Below are 18,962 nucleotides of genomic sequence, written 5' to 3'. Positions count from 1 at the left end.
CGGGGCGAGCGCCCAGCGGCCCGCTTCCTCCAGGGGTCGGACCCCAGTCGCGGAAGGAAAAGCCCAGTTTCCGAAGTACTTGGGGGCAGTTTCCGCTGGCATGTGAGTCTTCCTGTTTGTTTTTAATCAAAGGTCCGGCAGAAATCGCCCCCGAGGACAGAGGCCCTGTGTACCAAAGTGTTTTCGACTTCTAACAGAGACGTGTCCGCTTGCCCCTCAGCAAGCCACCGTGGATCAGCCCCCACGCAGAAAGGCGGCTGGAAAGGCTGATACAGCAAATACCTGACAATATTTTCTTTAACCTAGTAAATATCGATGGTCACAGCCGTCACCACATGCCTGGGCCTTGCTGCCCCACTGAAAGCAGAATGCGTTTTTCGGTAAAGCATGTCCTGACTTTCATCTCTAGGGCGCTAAAAACACGGTCTAAATAATTGCTCTCATTCAAACCGATTGTGCTAACTAAAACTGGGAAGGAGGTCATGGGCACTCCTGGGCAAGCTAAGAAATACTCGAAAGAACTGTGGTATCATGGCCCACCCACATTAGGCCTGATGATATATCCAAAGTCTTCCTTCTCTCACCCTTCTAGGCAGGGATCTCAAACCTTTATTTTTTGGCATCCAAAATGCTTAAATTCTTAGTGGCAAGTGAAGGGATCAGGCCGCCCTGCATTTCTAAAGCCAGTTCTCCAGCTCACGTGGGGCAGACAAGGAGGTAAAGACTTGAAGCCCATGGTCCAAGTTAAATCGGCCACTGCATATACTTCCCACAGTGCTGACTGCCTTGCTACACACCAAAGGATATGTAAGAAATCATGTCGAGCCTCACTTTTCTAAACTTTGTAAAATGTAAAGCTCTCCACAAATGTCCGAAATTCTTAGTAACAATAAATAACATTCTTAAAAGTACCTAACATAGTGCCACAAAAGGTACACAAGAAATGGGGAAAAAGCATAAACACCAGGTTTAAACGATGGTTTTCTGTTTGGAACTTCAACTTATGGAAAGACCAAACTTCTCTTAACCAAGAAATATCTGTATATCATACATAAATATCTACTCAGATTATAAAATAACCTTTTCATATATTTTGCAGCCAAGCTATCTGAACTAGAAAAAATATTCTGCAAATCAAACCCTCATTCTTTTCTTTTTTCCCCCCTGCATAGAAATGGTTGAAGTCACTTTTGTTTTAAACTTATGGTGTGTGTAATTTTTTTGTTTGGAGGCACAGTATTATTTATTCTCTTAAGAACTATAATTAAAATGTACTCATGGTAACCACTCTTTTTTTAAAAAAATCTGGGGAGTTTTTTTATAGTAATAAAATACCTTTCATATCTTCATTACTTTTACCATTTAATTAGATGTGCAATTCACATAACCTGCCTAGAATTAGGCATTGTGTCTTTAATAGCACTTAAACCTAGAGACATACCTAAAAATGCACAGAAACTCTTTTTTTTCTCGTTTGTCACTTTTCATCAAGTCTCCCATATATCATTTAAATGCTAGATTACAGGAGCACCTGGGTGGCTCAGTTGGTTAAGCGTCCAATTTCGGCTCAGGTCAAGATCTTATGGTTCTTGAGTTCCAGCCCGAGGTTGTGCTCTTGTGCTGACAGCTCAGAGCCTAGAGCCTGCTTTGGATTGTGTCTCCCTCTCTCTCTGCCCCTCCCCTAACCAGGGCTCTGTCTTCCTCTCAAAAATAAGTGAACATTAAAACATATATATATGAATAAATGCTAGATTACGTGATTTGTCAAAGATCTAATCTATCTGATTACAATTTTAGTTTCTTTTACTTTTGCCATAGTTTGAAACATAATGAAATAAAAAAAAATTACTTTGAGAATATCTTGCTTTAAAAATTACATTAAGAAAAATATCTCAATGAATAATAGTACCCTTTAAAATTTTTCAATGGTATTTGTAATATCTGAAGTAAACTGTATAACCTATATTTTATATGTTTCCTTTTCTCCAAAGAAACAAGAGAAAGTTTTTGTCATTTGTAAAAATAAAAGTAAAACACTAATGTCAAGTATTGTCAAGGAGAAACACATCTCCATTCCTATGGTTTATTTTTGGGGAGATGCTTTGATAAGAAGTGGAAAGGATAGAGCGTAATCTCAGATAGTTGCCCCTTTAACAATGAAGAGTTTATCCATTGAACAACAAAAAATGTTCAAGTTATACCACAACTTTAATGCTAGGTATGAATGTGGTTATAGCTCCTCTAGACTGATTACATGGGAAGAAAAACAAGCAAATTTGAGATTCTCATTTAGAATTACAATGAAGTTTAACCAAGAATCTCTTCTGATTACACAGATTATCTTATTTCTGATCATCTAGTACAAACTGAACAGGAACTAAAAAACCACAACACTTACAAAGAGAACTTCCTGTGGGATTTTTGGTGTCTGCGGCTCAAAACGAAAAAAAAAAACCAAAAAAAAAAACAAAACCACTGTGCAAAATCGTTATAAATTTTAGAACCGTTTATTAAAACAGCCTTGACCAGATGAACAGCTATATCTATGCCCACATTTTATACATGTATATTTTGTTTTCATTACAGAAAACTTTATCCTTAGAAAGGCATATTTATGTTATTTTTGGTATGAGCTCTTAATTTACATATGAAATGCAAAGGGGAAGTATTATAAAACTGTGGTAGAACATGAGACAATGTTGATAATGGTACAGAAGAGAATATATATACAAAACAGGAGAATTAGGAGAACTTTATGAAGCATTATAACTACAACAACAGCAAAAAAAAAAAGTGAACCTAACCTTACTCTTATGCCATGTCTTTAAAAATTCTGTAAATTGCAGGGGCGCCTGGGTGGCCCAGTGGGTTAAGCACTCAACTATTAATTTCAGCTCAGGTCGTGATCACAGGGCTCCTGAGTTCAAGCCCTGTGCTGTTAGCATGGAGCCTGCTTGGGAGTCTCTCTCTCCTTCTCTCTCTGCCCCTCCCCCACACACATGCACTCACATGCTCTCTCTCTCAAAATAAATAAACTTCAAAAAATTCTATAAATTGCTTCTGAGTTTTCCTCTACCAATAAAGTCATATAACAAGGTTAAATAAGAAACAACTTTCTAAGGCTCATAAAGTTTCTAGACTTCACAGACCAGTAAAATTTCAAAAAAAGAAAAAACACTTTAGGGGTACAGAATAGGATTACCAACCTTTTCACTTATTTTATTTTGCAAAATAGTGACATTTAAAAACAAACATTAATACACCTGAAGATGGCTAAAATAGTAAACTTTATATAATGTACATTTTGCCACAATAAAAAAAAACCCAAAAGAAGGTCACTATCACCAATGTACATTTCTTTTTAAAAGGACATACAAACACTAAAAACAAGTCCTTTTTTATTCAGTTCAGAATAAAGTACAGTCCTTCCTAAAAGAAGAGTGGGGCCACCCTTCCCTTGACTGTGCCAAGGTGGAGCTTTCTCTGTGTAGGGACCAGAATGTCACACAACTGGGCAGAGGGTTAGTTCCATAACTCCATAGAATCCATGACCCCAGCCAGGCTTTAACTGGCAAGCCAAGGCTTTAACTCATCTCTGAGCAGTCTGCCTCCCCTTCTCTATAGTTCCTATTTCCCGTCTTCCACACTCTAAGATCCCTCAAAGACCTCCTCCCCAGTGAAAACAGTAATGCATACAGAAAATAGAAATTGAAGCATGGAAACTCCCTTCTCTTCCTGCCAAACAATGACATATTTACAAACTGAGGGTACCTGTTTTTCTTCTCTTTCCCTCCCCCTGTGCTGTGAATCCCATCCCGGTTGGGGCGGGGAGAGGGGTGCTGGCCGGCCCCATCAGCTATGTTTTGTCTCACCATCATCTTCATCTTCTTTCAGCCAAAGGATTCTACCTCTCAGAATTCAAGCTTCTCTGATGTCTTCCAACTTAAAAATGAGGTTTGGGAGTGGGGGTGGGGTCAAGGGGCAACCCTTGACCCTCCCCAGGCTACCTTCAAAGGGATGCAGCCAGCACAGCTATACAGAACTTGGTGCTCAGAATCCACACGGGATTTAATGCTCTGCAGTGCTGTCTTGAATCTTAACAGTTTTTGCATTGAATCTGTTTTGTAAAGGAAGGTGATGGGGCAATGGGCATGCACTGGGGACCTCAGCTCACATGTGGTCCTGTTTGTTTTGGAATCCGCAGAGAGTTTCTTGGCTACCCATTCCCCCAACTCCTGAAGTCCCTGTCAGGGCTTACTCTCTCTCCCTGCTCCACCACCCTCTGTCCCTCACAAAGATCTGGGACAGGCTTGGGTCAGGTCTGTGTACCCATAGCACCTTATGCTGGGCAAGAGCCCCAGGCTGACAGGAGGCCATATCCTGGTGGGGGTGAGCTTCCCGCCTAGCCCCCACTGGAGGACCAAGCTGTCACGGGTGGAGGTTTAAGGATCCTTGGTAGTTGCCATCTGCTAGGGGCTGCCATGAGCTAGCAGTCCTGTAGCTCAGCTTCCCTAGGACCTGCCCTCAGCTAGGGCATTTAGGTCACGTGGCTTGTGAGAAGGGGGTCCCGGTAGGCCCAGGAGGCAAGTGGAACCCCCAGGACCCTATGAGGGTCTCTACTGGCTACAATGTGCTCCTCCCAGGAATGGGGTCCTCTCTCCTTCCACCCTGAGTCTGCCTGTGGTTCTCTTCTGGCCAGCTTAAGGGAAAAACTCCAGAGACAAGCAGCAAAATACAGATTGTGTAATTTAAGTGATTGCTCATACAAGTTAAAGTCTGATCTTTGCTGTTAAAACTGGCACTGCTCAATACAAAGATAAATGGTGGGGTGCCTGGCTGGCTCAGTTGGTGGAGCATCTTGATCTCAGGCTTGTGAGTTCAAGCTGAGTGTTGGGTGTGGAGCTCACTTAAAAAAAAAGATAAACAGTAAAATTGTATGTACCTTTAAGGGCACTGTCTTCTGCTCTTTGAATAAAAGGTCCCACACTTTCATTTTTTACTGTACCCCACAAATTATGTAGGCATTAGCTCTGAGACCTCCTCTCTCTCTAGATCACAGTCTAGGACTTGGTGACAAGCTTCTCACAAGTTCTCTTTAGCCTCTAGGTCTGTCTGTTGTCAAGGCATGCCTAGGTCTGTTGGCATTCTTTCTTTCTCACGTTAATTTCACAGTTTCACAACGAATGCAGACATACATTCCTTCCATGAAAGAAGCAATGGCGGGGGATTGTCTGGATGGCTCATTTGGTTAAGTGCTGGACTCCTGATTTCTGCTCATGTTCATGAGATTGAGCCCGGGGTCGGGTTCTTCGCTGATAGCACAGAGCCTGCTTGGGGTTCTCTCTCTCCCTCTCTCTGCTCCTCCCCTGCGTGTGCATGCTCTCTCTCAAAACAAATAAATAAACATTAAAAAAAAAAAAGAAAAAAAGAAAGAGAGAGAGAGAGAGAGAAAGAGAGAGAAAGAAAGAAAGAAAGAAAGAAAGAAAGAAAGAAAGAAAGAAAGAAAGAAAGAAATCACAGGTATTTTTCAAAGTCCAACTGGGGGCACCTGGGTGGCTCAGTCGGTTGAGCTTCTGACTTCAGCTCAGGTCATGATCTCCAGGTTAGTGAGTTCGGGCCCCACTTCATCAGGCTTGCTGCTCTCAGCACAGAGCCTGCTTCGGATCATCTGTCCCCCTCTCTCTCCATCCCTCCCCCACTTGCACTCTCTCTGAAAAATAAACAAACATAAAAAAAATAAAAATAAAAGTCCAACTGGACTACATGCCCCCATTCTCATTCCTATTACCCAGGAATACTATTTAAACTGAATCAGACAGTGTATTTCCAGATCACTTTCTGTGTATTTATTTACACATCTGTATGAAAACAAAGAGAAAGGGGGGAGAAGTGTGTGTGTAGTTATACAGGAATATATACTCTTTTTTAAAAACAAATGGTAGTTAATATTTACTATTTTGCAATTTTTTATTTAATATTTTTGTCAGAGATTATGTCAATGAAAATCATAATTTTATTTTATTTATTTATTTTTAAAGTTTATTTATTTGAGAGAGAGAGCAAGCACGAGCAGGGGACGGGCAGAGCCCAATGCAGGGCTTGAACCCACCAACCGTGAGATCATGACCTGAGCTGTGGTCAGACTCTTAATCAACTGAGTCACAAGCACCCCTACGTCACCATTTTAAAATGACTCTCTAGTATTCCATTATATGGATATACCGTAATTTGTCTCAGTAAGATGGTTTTGATATTATAATGCTGCAATGAAAACCCTTATTTATATCTTCTTGTGCACATGTGTAAGTATTTCTCTAGGAGACAAAAGGAGGTTTTCTAGGTTGAAGTATATGCTTATTTAAAATAAATTTTTTTTAACTGATATGGTCTACCATTCTTCGAAAAATACCAGACCAACTTATCCTGTTTCCCCCACCATATGAACACTTGATAATATTAATCCTTTAGATTTCTGCCCATCTAGTAGACAAAAATTTGTACATTGCTTGTCTGTTTATCTCATTTACTCCCCCCACCTTTTCCTTCTGTTATTTTTGTTATTGACTTGTTGAAGCTCTTCAAGTAAACTTTTTATTGAATGCACCTAAGTCTTTTTAATCAGCAGCTTGTGTGCGTGAGTGTAAGTAAAATTTGTTTTGGAGTAATTTTAGATGTACAGAAAAGTTACAAAGATAGTACCCAGTTTACCCACCATACCCTAATGTTAATATCTTACATAACTATGGTAGATTTGTTAAAAGCTAAAAAAATTAACATTGTTACAAGATTACTAACTGCATCAAATTCTGCCAATTTTAACTCCGATATTCTTCCAATTTTGCCAATTCTTCCTCCTTTCCAAATCTTAAGGTAATTATTTTAAACATAATCATTTTGAGCCTCTAGACTTTTCTTAAGTTCAGTTTGTGAACGTAACTACGAATGAGTCAGAGTATAAACCAAAAAGTCACAGAGGACAATACACAGGGTACACCTGGAGGTTCACAGTTATGTTCAAGGGACATTTTTTTTCTCAGACTCCTGTTTGTGAAAGAATTGCCATGGGATATTTTTCCAGCCTCAAACAGTAAACAGAGATAAGAAGAAATCTATTGACTTCACTTTAGTTTGGATTCTGTCTTCCCTAGATAGCAGGGAGTCCCAAACTCACTGGATTAAAAAAAAAAAAAAAAAAGACATTCCTTAAAATAAGCTGAATGATCGAGTCCCCCCAGAGTATGTTTGGATTTTTTTTAACAATGTGTGTGTGTTTGTATGTACTTGAGTGTCTGATAAATCTTTATAATAATACTCTTTTAAAACAAATAAACAGGGGTGCCTGGGTGGCTCAGTAGGTTAAGCGTCCGACTTCGGCTCAGGTCATGATCTCACGGTCTGTGAGTTCGAGCCCCGCGTTGGGCTCTGTGCTGACAGCTCAGAGCCTGGAGCCTGCTTCGGATTCTGTGTCTCCCTCTCTCTCTGACCCTCCCCCGTTCATGCTCTGTCTCTCTCTGTCTCAAAAATAAATCAATGTTTAAAAAAAACAATAAATAAAACAAACATAAAATATAGAAATGTGAGTAAAACTCCATTTTAAAAAGGTAAATATGTTTTTATGTTTAAAATAATTTTTAAAAGGGAATAAAATAGCTGCATATGCTTGTAAAAGAAACACTGGAAGGAAAATTAAGAATAAATACAAGCAGTTACCTTGGAACAGGGAGGAGATATCAATAATAACTTTTTTACATATACTCTATAACATAGTTGCAACTCTGGAAACATAAAAATGTTTTACACACTTTAAGAAAATAAATGAAATGAAGAAGAAAAAAAAATCTGTTAAAAATGAAAAGGAACTGAAGCAAGAAAATATACATTAAGTTGGTGACCTAACCTATGCCTCTTGCACAAATGTAGATTGTAGATTCTTTGTATAATATATTCTAAGGAAAACAGCACTCCAAAGAAATCCTAAATTTCATTCAGTAAATTATTAGTAATAATATCAGCATTATTACTTTGAAACTATTAATACATGTGTATGCGTGCATTAGCTAATATAAAACGGTTATATATTCATTTGCATATTAAGCTATATATAATAATTAGCTGCTATTCATGTGTTTTAACAAATATATTAGTATATTAATATATTAGCATTAACATACAATAATTTATAATATTAGCATTATATTATATATGATAGTTTCAAAGTTACATATAAATATATAACAATTTCAAAGTAATAATGCTTACATGTTAGTGTATGCTAATAATGTTAATATTATAATGTATGTTTATACATTGGTTATATATTAGTTAATGCATCAATATATATTAGGGTATATTAACATTCTTATAAACAAGATTTTTACTTAAGTATAAAATCAGAGAAGCTAAATAAAAATGTTGCAATTCTAATTTAAATTTTAAAAATCAGTGTGACTTAGTTTTTAAAGTGTCTTTTAAAACATATATAAATATAAATATGTATGTGTGTGTGTGTAGAGATTTCCTAGCTCTCACCCATGAAAAAGACTAGAAAGGATGAAAACCTAATAGCAACAAGCACATCTAGTGCGCATATTGTAACCTCCAGAAAGGAATGCCTGGTTATAGGTCTGGAGCAAGAAATATACAAGATAATCTTGGGATATTTTGTGCCAGAAAGCAAGGAAGTTCTCAAAGGGATACAGAAGCCAACAACCAGGAGTTCCCATTAGCCAAAGATAAAACAACTTGAGCTCCCCAATATAAAAGAAAAAAAAGGCAATTAACTGAAACACACTGAATTTCTAAATCCCATGAATTCATAATAACAACAAAAAGGAAAGTGAGAGAACCCCCAAACAACTACTTATTGAATAGCCCTGGATATAACTTGGGCACCAACTTCTTATTCTGTAAGCCATCAATTTAAAGGAAAGAATGTATTTACTATGAGAGTTATTTCAGATGATCAAATAAGTCTAATTGAAGAAAAAAATGTTCCTTATATAATTACTACAGGGGCGCCTGGGTGGCTCAGTTGGTTAAGCATCTGACTCTTGATTTTAGCTCAGGTCATGATCTCGTAGTTCATGAGTTCAAGCCTCACGTCGGGCTCCATGCTGACAGTGTCAAGCCTGCTTGCGATTCTCTCTCCCTCTCTCTTTGCCCCTCCCCTCCCCCCAAATAAATAAATAAACTTTAAAAAATAAATAAAATAATTCCAGCTAACAAGGAAATCATCTTGTAACACTTGAAATAATAGACCTAGGCAATTGATCATCAAAGGATCAAGTCACTGATCAAGATTAGCATCATTAAAAGCTAAGACAAACAAACATTTATGCCTCCATGTGCTACAACCGAAGCAAACAGTACTATCTACAGAGGATGTCTGCCCCCAAAGTGGAACTTGCATGAAAGTCAGCCTATAGGGTTAACTTTCATAAGTAGAAATACAGGAGATAGAGATGCAGGAGTTAAACAACTCTGCAAGGAAGCAAACAGATGAATACAGAATGAAGGAAGTTCTACATAGGAAAATGGACCCAATTTTCAAAACAAATCACTAGAAAAAAAGAAAAGCAAGTTGGGACTGATATGGACCATCTGTGGATGGATTCCTTTTCAGATCCACCTATTATAAAAAGACATTTTTCAGACATTTGGGGAAATTTGATTATGGACTGAGTGTGCAATGATACCCAGATGTGATAATGGCATTGCAGCTACACAGGACGGTATCCCTTTTTAAGAGATGCATATGGGGGCGCCTGGGTGGCCAGTCGGTTAAGCGTCCGACTTCAGCCAGGTCACGATCTCGCGGTCCGTGAGTTCGAGCCCCGCGTCCGGCTCTGGGCTGATGGCTCAGAGCCTGGAGCCTGTTTCCGATTCTGTGTCTCCCTCTCTCTCTGCCCCTCCCCGTTCATGCTCTGTCTCTCTCTGTCCCAAAAATAAATTTAAAAAGTTGAAAAAAAAAAAAAAAAAGAGATGCATATGGAGGGGCACCTGGGTGGCTCAGTTGGTTGAGCATCTGACTTTGGCTCAAGTCATGATTTCATGGTTAGCGAGTTCAAGCCCCACATCAGGCTCACTGTGCTTTAGATCATCTGTCCCTCTTTCTCTGCCCTTCCCCTGCTTACACTCACTCAAAAACTTAAAAAAAAAAAAAAAAAAAAAAAAAAGATGTATATGGAAACATTTAGAGTTCAAATATCAACAATGCTTGGGATTTGCTTTAAAAACATTTAAGCAGGGGCGCCTGGGTGGCGCAGTCGGTTAAGCATCCGACTTCAGCCAGGTCACGATCTCGCGGTCCGTGAGTTCCAGCCCCGCGTCAGGCTCTGGGCTGATGGCTCGGAGCCTGGAGCCTGTTTCCGATTCTGCGTCTCCCTCTCTCTCTGTCCCTCCCCCGTTCATGCTCTGTCTCTCTCTGTCCCAAAAATAAATAAAAAACGTTGAAAAAAAAAATTTAAAAAAAAAAAAAACAAAAAAAAAAAAAAAACATTTAAGCAAAGAGAAAAGTTAAAAAGTAGAGGCAGAAATGTAGCAAAATATTGAAAATTGGTGAATCCAGGTGATGGGCATATGGGAAGTTTCTTGTATTATTCTTTCTATTTTGGAGTATATTGGAATGTTCATATACATTTGAAATTTTTTATCATGAAAATCAACAAAAACAATAAAAACAAATACTCCTGTCAGCAAAGGTGGGTATATTATAGATAACTGTCAGACACTGCAGCCATCCCTATTTGGAGACCCTATTGCACTGTGGCATCGCAGTTCTCATCAAGAGTTGGAATATTTTCCCCCCATCCCTTGAATCTGGGCAGCAATGTGACCTGTTTTAGTTAAAAGAAAAATATGACACAAGCAGAAGCTTAAAAAACACTTGGGCAATAGGGTGTGGTTTCTCTTGTTGCTAAGAATCCTGAGACCACCATGGGAAGAAGCCCCAATTGGCAGGGGCTGGAGGTCATGTGGAAAAGAAATGAGACACCCTGGCTCACAGTGTGCCAACCTGCAGACATTTGAGCGAGGGAATTCTAGACCATCCAGTTTCAGCCAAGCCACAAACTGACTGCATCTGTATGAGTGAGCTCAGGCAAGTCTAGCAAAAGAACCAGTCGGCAGCCCACAGAATCATGAACGTTTTTTAAGATGTTAAGTACTGGGTGATTTGTTACACAGCAAGGTCAAACTGATGTGTATGGCTAAATCTCCAGGAGTACTACACAAACATATGCAAAAGAGGAGATTCTAAGTACCGTGGGGGCACATGGCATGTAATCCATAAAGGTATCTGACTGGGAATTCACTATGAATTCACATGACACTAGAAAATGTACACATGGGGGGCGCCTGGGTGGCTCAGTTGGTTAAGCGCCTGACTTCAGCTCAGGTCATGATCTCACAGTCCGTGAGTTTGGGCCCCACGTGGGGCTCTGTGCTGACAGCTCGGAGCCTGGAGCCTGCTTCAGATTCTGTGTCTCCCTCCCTCTCTCTGTACCTCCCCTACTCATACTCTGTCTCTCTCTCTCTCAAACATAAACATTAATTTTTTTTTTTTAAAGGAAAATGTACACATGGAAACCACTGTAAAGACAATGGAGGCTTTGCTAGATGGCCTCCTTTTGTCTGTACAGTGAGGGCTATCAAATCGAGTAGTCACTTCACTGATAGAGGCAGGTATGACTGATGGACCATGGAGAACTTTTTTCTTTTGAGGACTACAGAGGTCCGGCTCTGCCTCCAGTCACCAATCCCAGACAAAAGAGAAATAGTCTTTGGGATTGCTGGCAGATGGCACCGCCTTTCTTCCCTCACAATTCTGCAATCCAAGTAGCCAGTGCATAAAGAGAGCACACATGTGTGAGAGTCTGGCTGACCCTCCCTCCTCTAAGCACCACAGCTGGGGCTATGCTAGCATATATGAACACATCTGGGGCACTCTCCAACAGGGCACATTGCACCCTTCGTACTGAAAGAACAAATCATGTTTCCTATTTACCACAGATGTCCACCTGCAAATGCTGGACTCAGGTATAAGGACTAATTAGAGAGTGTTTAAAGTACCACAGGAAAAAATGATCACAGGAGTCACTGAGGTGCATATGGATATTTTAACCAAGGTATTTTTTACTAAAGGAAAAATATTAAAGGATTTTTAAACATCTTTTTAAATGTTTACTTATTTTTGAGAGAAAGAGAGAGAGCTGCATGAGCAGCGGAGGGTCAGAGAGAGAGGGAGACACAGAATCTGAAGCAGAGTCCAGGCTCTGAGCTGTCAGCACAGAGCCCAGTGTGGGGCTCAAACCCACGAACCGTGATATCATGACCTGAGCCGAAGTTGGACGCTTAACTAACTGAGCCACCCAGGCACCCCTAAAGGGTTTTAAATCATGACTGATTAATTTAGCTAAATCACATAACTTTAAAATAATCCTCCAAAGGACTGTATGGCTCCTTTTAGTATCATCAGCAAAATATTAAACCTATAAAAAAATTCAAGACAGTTAAGTATTTCTCCATAATACTAGCTATTTATTTGCAACTATTTTAAAATCAATTTGATACTTTAATTTTTGATGAATATGGCTATTTTCAGTACATTAGAATTACTCTTCTCACAAATGCCGCCCACATTTACATGTTAATTTATCCAACTTCTTCATTTATATTTTTAAAGGTGCAATATAATTTTTAAGTACATTTTTTAAAGCACAGAATCTTATAAGTAAATGGCCATATTTTATACTCTTTTGAATTAGCAAACTATTATTTAGTAAACGTTGCAAATGCCTTTTTGGACTATGTATGGATTTGGAATTAACATTATTCAAAAAAGCCTAACAACACAAAAAGATCATTAAATATGGTATTTGGGAAGACTGGACTTTAAAAGCTAAGAAAAATTGGCGGCAGCTTCATTATCTATGGAACTACCTACAGGGGACAAATGAAGAACCTGCAGCTAAGCTGAAGGTTGGTGCAGCAGAAGCCAGGGCCCCACTCGGCCTCCTTACTTGGGACAGAACTTTGATTTCCTGCTCCTGACAGTCCTGCCTTTTCCTATTGAAAGGGCAAAACAGGGGCGCTCAGTCAGTGCCTCAAGCCAGTTAAGCCTCCAACTTCGGCTCAGGGCATGATCTCGCAGTTTGTGGGTTCAAGCCCCACATGGGGCTCTGTGCTGACAGCTTGGAGCCTGGAGCCTGCTTCGGATTCTGTGTCTCCCTCTCTCTGCCCCTCCCATGCTCTGTCTCTGTCTCTGTCTCTCTCTCAAAAATAAAATAAAAAGTTAAAAAAATTTAAAAAAAATGAAAGCACAACACAAACAGCTGAGGAAAAGCCATTAGCTTCATTATCATTCTACCTAATACTAAAATAAATGTTCTCTCCTGTTAACAAAGTGTGGACACATATGCTGAAAGCATCAGAAAAAACATAATGGAAATAATCTGGGAAAGGTCTTCTGGGACTAAAGTTTCCTCATCTGTACAACAGAGGGGAGTGACCTGGGAGATTGGGGTGTGTTGGCGGGGGGGAGGGGGATGCTGGATTAATCCTAAGACCATTTCCAGCCATAACTTTCAGTGATCTAAAAAGTCAAAAGCTTTTGATCCCTGACACTATGAGGCTAATATCGGATGTGGTTATTTGTAGGTTTTACAAGTTCAGGGAAAATACAGATGATAAAACCATAGACTCTGCTTCTATGAACAGCTCTAATTTTAAATGGATCTAATTTTAAAGATGATGAATATTTCCACATGAGAGTATATATATGAAAGTGAAAAATTTTATAAAAGCTGGACAAATTAGAAAACACGCAAAAATCCAGCTAAACTTCAATCTGTGTGCGAGAGAGTATGTTTTGAAAGGGTGTGGTTTCCTGACTCTGGATTGTTTGGAAATATTCTGACAAAGCCAAATTCATTTCTCTGATATCTGAACACAGCAAGGAACTCGTGCCTAAAATAGCATAAAACATGATATTCCTATGCATGTAATCAATGTAAGTCAACTAAAAAATGTGACAGACGCCCATAAGATTTTTAATCTGTGTTCTCATAATTCCTTTTGAAGAGACAGTCTCTGCCATTGGCTGGACTAGAAAATTTAGCAACACTTAGCATACTTTTCACTCACTTGTTCATTAGCACAGTTTTCACCTATTCAACAAGTATTTTTAGAACTCTTACTATGTGCCAGAAATCACTTCTTTTAAAATCCTTCCAGGTTTGTTTAACTTCATACTCCTTTACTCTCTCTCTTGTCTTTGGTAGGTATGATGCCATGTTCACACTACCCAGGAGCACATTTAAACTGTGGTACTCAAAGCAGAATGCTCTCTTATGAAGGGAAAAACCCAATCCACATACATGGGTCAGGAGGAGCAGATAAATAGATGAGCAATTCGGTATTTTTTACCCTCCCCCTCCCACCTCAAGAGAAATACAGTTCCGGCTGCACTTAATGTTGCTTCTTCCTCTGTTGTAAAGAGAAGTTATGCCTGCGGTGACCTACTTTTACAGAGTGAATCTGAGACAGAAATAACAGACAAAAGACTTTATAATATATGGTAAGTAATTATAAACATGTGTGATTGCTTTAACATACAAAATATTTTATGTGGATGAAGATTATATATTATTCTGCATTATTTCCTTCTCTATGCATAAGTGTTAACAAAACAACAGAAGAACCAGTTAATAGTGGCAATCAGTAGTAATTAATAAGACTATTTGAACAATGTATTAGAAAAATGTAACAATATTTTATGTTTTTCTGTCCTCTGATATAACAATTTAACTCTTAAAAAATATTTATTGGGTATTTAAATTTTGTAGGCTTTATATTGTATATTTTTAAGATATATAAATTTAAGACTCCTTAAAAGGAAAATATAAATACAACAGGGCTAAACAGATACATTTAACTACCACCGCCCACAAAAATAATAATGCCCTGCTTCTTTCAGTGCCATGATACAATATTTTTATTCTTTCTGTTTCCTTTTTCAATAACACTTGTCTGAACCACCTGTAGCAGTTTAGACATCCTTTGTTTATGTGGTCGCAAAACTGAATAGTCATATGTAAAATTCACTTTGACTTGCAGCTCTGTTCAGCTCAAACCCACGTGACACGGATCCCTGGTGTCAGCCCAATGTAATGACATTAAGCTAAATATCCTCTCAACAAAACCATTTGAGGGTGGAATGCTTAGGATTTCATTTGCTAGCAAGGACAGGTTTTTAGACTTGTGGGAATTCATTCCCACCTCTCCAAAAACATCCATCCACATTGTACCTAAAGGCTTGTTAATCAGGTTGTTTGCACCTATAAATTCATCACATAGGCTATCCCTGTTTAAAATATCTATTTTATAAAACTTTATTTTAAAGTAATTGTAGAATCACAAGAACATGCAAAGAAATGTTCAGGGAAATCCCATGCTCCCTTCACCCAGCTCCCCTGATGCTAGCATCTTACACAACTCTAGTACAATATGGAAACCAAGAAATTGACAGTGGTGCTTTCCAAAGACTGTGTTCAGACTTCGCCAGTTATATAAGGGCTTGTGTTGTGCATGTGCGTGTAGCTCTATGCAACTTGATCGCTGTGGTCTTATATAGCCACAACCACCACCACCAAGATACTCAACTGTATTTTCACCACAAGAATCTCTTATGTTCCCTCTCCCACCAATCTCTAACCCCTGGCAACTAATGATCTGTTCCCCATCTCTATAATTATATTACTTCATGAATGTTACATAAATGGAGTCATACAGTATATAACCTTTTGGAATTGGTTTTGCTCACTCAGCATGTTTTCCTTAGGGTTTATACTAGTTGTTGCATGTATCATTAATTCATTCCTTTGTAAAAATAATACTAACACTAATACTAATTCCTTCCTTATTCCACCTTATGGAGGTATCATAGTTTAACTATTATCCATTGAAGGACATTTGAGTACTTTCCAACTTGGGAATAGCATGAATAAAACTACTTTGAATATTTGTGTACAAATCCCTGCCTGAAAATAACTTTTCATTTCTCTGGGACAAATGCCCAAAAATGCAAATGTGGGGTCCAATGGTAAATCCTATTGGGGGGGGGGGTGGTTGAGAAGAACTGTAGAAATATTTTTCAGAGTAGCTGTACCATTTTACATTCCAACCAACAATGTATGAGTAATGCAGTTTGCTTCCTTGCCAGCATATGGCATTCTCACTGTGTTTCATTTTGGCCATTCTGGTAGGTGTGTAATTGTATCTCATTGTAATCTTAATTTGCCTTGCTCTAATGGCTAATGAGAAATTCACCTGTATATCTCCTTCAGGGAAATGTCTACGTCTTTTGTCCATTTTCTAACAGGATTTTTATTTATTTATTTATTTATTTATTTATTTATTTATTTTACTCTTGAGTTTTGAGAGTTCTTTATATAGCCTAGATATAAGGACTTTGTTGGATATGTAGTTTGCAAAATATTTTTTCGTGACTCTTTTCTAATGCCATTTTTTCCCTTTTCCAATAATTAAAAAAAAAAATTGAAACAGTCATTTCCAAAAAGGAGTCATTTTATTACCATATGAGTTTTTGCCACAACCTAAATATAACACCAAATGACTCAGATTCAGTCACTTTATCCTTTCATAGGCTTCTTAGGGCTTCATCAAAGATCACTAAAAACTTCTGAAGAAACAGCATATAAATGTCTGTTTTACTGTCCTTTTCCCTCCATTCTCATCTTCAGTGTTACTCCAAATTAGAGAAGGACATTCCTTTTGTCCCACAACACTCGAAAATACGATTTTACACCCGGCCAATTCGTTAGTATCATTTTATACTGACAACAACGACAATCATCTTGTAAGGCAAAGATGCTTAGGAGGCTCTCTCCCTGCATTTCTATAAATTCAAACATCTCATTAAATGCTTCTGTACATTTTGAGGAAATGGAAAAGTGACCCAAAACTTGGATTATGAAAGCCTCAATTTCATAGGTAAACAATCACACTGCTTCTGTTTTTAAATGTTTTTTTTTTTTTTTAAGAGTATGTGTATGAGGCATGTAGGCATTTAATAGGTAAGATCATTTCAGTTTCTTTGGTGAGAAGTTTGTAGATTGAATGGAACTTCCAAAATTTACATTTGAACTATCCTGGATCTGCAAACAGTAAGCAAAGTAGAATGAGATGTCAACAATCTTTGTGCCTTTTTTGTTGTCTTCAGATTTCATTAAAATCTTCACACAAATCAAGAAGATGATTCAAAAGTTTAATTTTAAATCAAAATAAAGTTGGGCAGAACATTTGATCTGATGTGCTACGGACAGCAGGATGGTTGCAGAGACCTGAGAGAATTAGCTCTATACCATAAGGGGCAAACGTATCTGGCATTTAGGTTTCCTTGTTTGCCCACAAGGGTGCATTACTGTAACCTGTGAATCAGAAAATGTAAGCTGCATAGAGCAACAGGGAATAAAACCATAATGCATATTCATTCGTGTGGTATGTCTAAGATTGTTCAGCAGCAGCTATTTCCAACTGATTATTGATCTCTTTTGGGGAGATGAGACTTTTCATTGATTTAGAAGTACTCGCGGATCTCAGCCCAAACTGGTGGGATTCGGCTTCCAAATGTGCCTTCACATCACCTTCTCCATGCCCAGTTCCAATGTCCATTCTGTGTATTGTGTAGCATGCCCTGTTTTGCTGATTTGACTCCCCAATCCAGTTGAATGCGTCCTTCCATCTGTCAGTAAAACACCAGTCATTTAGCTTTCTTTTTCAATGAGATGTGGGCCATGCTGGCGTTGCTATTGTAATCGTTAATTATCTGAATTCTTTGAAGACATGAATAGTCACAATGAATATTCACATGAAGACAGAATATTCACAATGTTAACATTTTAACAAGCACTATCTTAAAGCACAACAGTTAATCAACGGGCCACGTCAAAGCCATATTCTTAACACTCATGATTACAACATCCTTAATTACACACTTAAATCTCCTTGCTCGGAGTGATGCAACAATGGATGATGATCCATTACTATGAACTGTAAATCACAGATACCATGAGTGTTAGAGTAAAAAGGGTGACAGCAACTACAGAGAGTAGATCATCTATGCAGTACATTTTGGCAGTAAAGCGCCCCTGCTTTTGGCCCCTATTTGGAGGCCACCTCACGGGTTTCATACTTTTCCCTCAACCTTCAGTACCCACCACCAAAAGCAAGGGAGTGGTTTCCTGTGACAAAGGGTTTTCAGTGCTAGAATCGGGACACTGGGCAACAGAAGACATCTAGTCACCCTAGTGTGAAATGCAAAAGAGTTATTCTAGAAAGCCCTAGAATAACTAGTCACCCTAGCGTGAAATGCAAAAGAGTTATTCTAGAAAGCCCTCAGAGTAGGATTGCCCGTCTTACTGGCTCTGGTCATCCCTTGACCTGACTACGTTCATTCCAGAGGACCAGAGAGGGAAGTTTTGGAGAGCAGATACATGGGCTGGTCTCCATCTCTTCCTCCTCCCCTGCCATGTCCCCATTTCACTCTTGGTTCAGAAATTAAAACTGTATATAGTCTCCTCACTTTCCCCTTTCCAGGAAAGGAAGAGACAGAAGTTGGAGGGGCAAACCCCACAATAGGAAGGCTGCAGTATGAATACTCCCAAACTTTTCCAGTTTTTCCACTCCAATGCCGTGGAGTAAAGCTGCACCATTATCGCCCTGCTGTAAATACAAAGCATTCTTCTCCATAATTCATTAATTGTTTCCTTATTAGATGTCACTCACGGTGCTGTCTGGAATATGAGAAAGAATAAAAGGAAGGTCTCTGTCTTCAAAGAATCTGCAGTCTAGAGAGGGAGACAAATAAAAGGAGAACCAGTAGAGCAAGGGCTAAGAACACAGAGAGGAAACTAAGCAAGCAGAGAAAAGGAAAACTTGGATGG

At 38.8% G+C, this 18,962-nt stretch overlaps 1 protein-coding gene and 1 long non-coding RNA gene across 12 annotated transcripts in view; one reads left to right on the top strand and one right to left on the bottom strand.

Annotated features, from left to right (window-relative positions):
• TJP1 (tight junction protein 1) overlaps positions 1-18,962 on the bottom strand; it is a 245,215-nt gene that overhangs the window by 105,984 nt on the left and 120,269 nt on the right. The gene's annotated exons all lie outside the window — the stretch shown is intronic.
• On the top strand, positions 13-17,476 carry LOC122221703. The gene is made up of 3 exons (XR_006203405.1): positions 13-102; positions 14,280-14,575; positions 17,240-17,476. It is a non-coding gene; the product is annotated as an uncharacterized LOC122221703 (long non-coding RNA).

This window comes from Panthera leo, chromosome B3 (genome assembly GCF_018350215.1).
Source record: "Panthera leo isolate Ple1 chromosome B3, P.leo_Ple1_pat1.1, whole genome shotgun sequence".
NCBI lineage: Eukaryota > Metazoa > Chordata > Mammalia > Carnivora > Felidae > Panthera > Panthera leo.
The sequence above is the reverse complement of the archived record's forward strand: the minus strand, read 5'-3'. Positions and strand labels throughout refer to the sequence as shown.